Below are 3,466 nucleotides of genomic sequence, written 5' to 3'. Positions count from 1 at the left end.
GTCGGGGAAACGAAGTCGGGCTCGAAAACCCCGAGGCAGGAGGGCGGGCAAGGCACAGCAGGCCTCTGGGCAGCAGGGCCCTGAGGCCAAGCCCCCGCCCCCCGCCGCAGGGGGCCCTCAGGACAAGGTGGGGGTGGCCCCTGCGGAGCACGTGACCAGCAACAAGCCAGCTGCCCAGGGACACCCCAGGGTGGCCAACCCAGAGCGGCCACAAGCAGCCGAGCGGCCAGTGCAGGCCACTGCTCTGGGGTCCGAGCTGGTGTTAGTCCCCCCTGCGGACATGGAAGGCTGTGGGGCAGGGGCCCTCACACCGGGCCTGGGTCCCGAGCTGCTGAGGCTCCACAAGGTCCAGCTGTGCCTGGCCCAGGAGCAGCGGCTGCTGGAGGACTGGCGGCGGCAGGTCCAGCTGCACATGCAGCTGTGGCAGGAGGAGCAGCTGTGGAGGGAGCAGCTATGGCAGGAGGAGCAGCTGTGGCTGCAGCAGCTACAGGAGGAGCAGGCCTGGGTGCACGTGGAGGGGCTGGAGCTGGCCATGGCGCTGGAGCAACTCCGGAGCGAGGGCCTTGAGGTGCTGCAGACCCAAGGCCAGGTAAGGGGGTGGGGGAGGTTCCGGACAGTCTGTGGGGGTGTGGTAGCCATGCAAGCAACCTACAGATTCCTGCAGAGGACCGGGGTGCCAGAGGCCGGGATGGCTGTGGGATAACGGTGGGCCCTTTTCACACTCGCGAGGTGAGGTGTGCCCACCACACAGGGTGCTACAAAGACCATGTGAGAGCACGCCCTCCCAGGCTGGCCCAGTGTTTGGCAGGTAGAGGGTGCCCAGAAAGGACACTTGTTCAGGGAAACTGAGGCAGAGGTGTTCCTATAGGGGACCCAGGCATCCTGGCCAGGTGGGCCAGGGCAGGGAACTGCTGGAGCTGTCCAGGGCCGTGTTCGGGGTGCGCAGGGGGAGGGCTGCAGCAAGGCCCTAGGTGGGCAGTCAGCAGGTAGCAGAAGTGAGGAACATGCCCACCCTCCCCCCACCTCCAACAGGGCTTCCTGGCAGGCTTCCTGGCTGCCTGCCCTGCCTCCACTGTTTATTGCAGTCTGTGTTCCCAGGGCTTGAGATCACAGAAGAAGCATGCGGCCCTGAGCCCATCATCCTCATTCCAGAAAGGCTGCTTCCTCAGACGCCGCTGGGGCTATTTTTGGAAGCTAGGGTCTAACCCCGGCTTGGCATGGGAGAGTAGTCACCGTCACCCCAGCAGGGCGCGTGATTTGCGAGCTCTCTGTGGTCCAGGGACTTGGGTCAGCCCCCCTCCGAGCAGAGGGGCTGCAGCTGGGGAACAGGGTGGGTGCTCCATTAGCCAACACGGACCCCAGTGCAGGCCTGGATGCTGGAGGGACCCAGAACTGCAGGCTGGAAAGTGCTGACAGCTTCACAGAGAACTCATGGGTGCCACGACAGAGAAGAAATGGGACTGAGAAGGGAAGGACAATGGGTGGGGGTAGGAAGGAGAGAAGGGGGGCCCTTCCTGACCCACAACAGGACGGAACCAAGGGCAAGCTGTCACCATTCACTCTAGGAGTGGCTATGGAGAAGGTGGCCTGAGAGAGCAGCTGTAGGCAGGGAAAAGCAAGGGGATGGCCCAGGTGGAACGGAGGGTCAGAGTGGACCACACACTTAGCCTGAGAATCCCCAACATGCATTCTAAGTGAGCTGTCTCAGAACCTGTCTCCAGTCCACGTGGGCCTGCATTCCATCTCCGTGTTCTAACGCTGTGCGGCTCCCAATACTGCTCCCTGATCCCTCCCAGGGGTACAAGTCTCAGGGTCAGGGTCTGGAATGGACTTCTGAGCCCTGAATCCTCGGTCTACCATACCATGCCCAACTCAGAGATCCCTTGAAAGCCACGCTCAGAGGGAAGGGTCTTCTCAGAGCATCTCTGGCAGCTGCAGCGAGGGGCTCACAAGTCAGTGGTGGAGTGGAGGTGCTCTGGAGGTCAGACTCACTTACCAGCAACAGCTCTCGGCTGGGCTCCAGGGAGGAATGGCTGCCACTTCCCTGATGCAGCTTTGGGCACCCCCTTCTTGCTGCTCATTTTCCTGGGGGGAGGTGGGAAAAGTCCAGGAGTGTGTGCTTAGAGTGGCCTGTGTGGACAGACAGCCTCATGTCCCCCCCCACCCCCCACCCCAGCTTCCTGCCGGCTTCCAGGCCCACCTGCCTGCCCTGCTTTTCGGCCCGAGCGTGCCCAGCAGCTTCTGGCAGAATGCTTGCAAGGACCTCTGGCCACAGCTCATCCCCCTTGCCCTTGCTCACCTGCCTCTTCCACTCCCTGGTTCATCCATCCTTTGGTCCCAGGCCCTGACCGTAACCTCCAGGCCTGGGTGTCTCGTACCTGTGTCCCTGCTCTGAACCGCTGGGCTGCCGCTGAACAAGCTTCACTCTAATGCATAGCGCCACCTGCTCTGCTGAAGTCGACATGCTTCCCCACTGCCCGCAACCCACCCAAAACACCAACACTTCTGTGCCCCCAACCCTCTCATGTTGTTGTCAGGGGCTGGAAGCAATGCCTTTCTCCCTAGCCCAGGCAGCTGACCCCAGAGTTTCTTTCCCCTGGGAGGCCTCCCTTGGCCCAGGTTGGGTTGGGTCCCCTTGCCGCCCCCCCTGCGCAGGTATGGCACGGCAGTCTTGCCTGGGCACTGGTGTGAGACACCCTGTGTCTGCATGTCCACCACCTTCTGCTGGTGGGCTGTCTCACAGTGCTTGGGGAGGGAATTAATGAAACTGAGAGCAACCCTGGAAACCCAGAAGATGGGATCATGCGTCAAGAGGGACGAGGAGGAAGGTGACCAGAAAGTGGCAGGAAGAGGATTATTCCGGCATGGATTGGAGAGGGAGAAGCTTTGGCAGGGGACTTGGCTTGGACACATGGTTGACCGCAGGGCAGGCCCTAAATGGGATCCAATGGGGAACTGGGTTTCTGAGCAAGGATCTGAAGTGTTTGGGGGGACTGAGGACTTCTTGAGGGGGGTGAGTGTGTGCTTATGGGGTCCCCTGTCCACGTGGAGCAATGCTAGCAGGGTACCTGCTGAGTGAAGGACTCTCAGTGTTCGTATGCGGTCCCGTACATGGGCATGGTTCTGTGGGGGAGGATCCTGGTGCTTGTGGAATCGTGTGCCGGGGGATCAGTGAATGTGGGCTTCCCATGTGCATGCGGGGTCTCCTATGTGCGTGGACGTCGGTGTGCGCCTGGATGATAGGCGTGTGGAGTTGGTGTGCACGTAGGGTCCCTTAAGTATGCAGGGATCCCTGTGGTGCCTGTGGGGTCCTATGTGCACGGGGGTCAGCTCGGGTGTGTGCAGGGTCCTCTATAAGTGGAGGCGTTGGTGTGTAAGGAGGTAAGTGCATGTGGCATCCCTTGTGTGTGCGGGTCCTGATGTGCCTGTAGGTTCAGTCTACCGGGGGGGGGGGGGGGGGGGGGGG

Source organism: Mirounga leonina, unplaced genomic scaffold (genome assembly GCF_011800145.1).
Source record: "Mirounga leonina isolate KUSES-001 unplaced genomic scaffold, KU_Mleo_1.0 Mir_165, whole genome shotgun sequence".
Classification (NCBI taxonomy): domain Eukaryota; kingdom Metazoa; phylum Chordata; class Mammalia; order Carnivora; family Phocidae; genus Mirounga; species Mirounga leonina.
Note: the sequence above shows the minus strand (reverse complement) of the source record.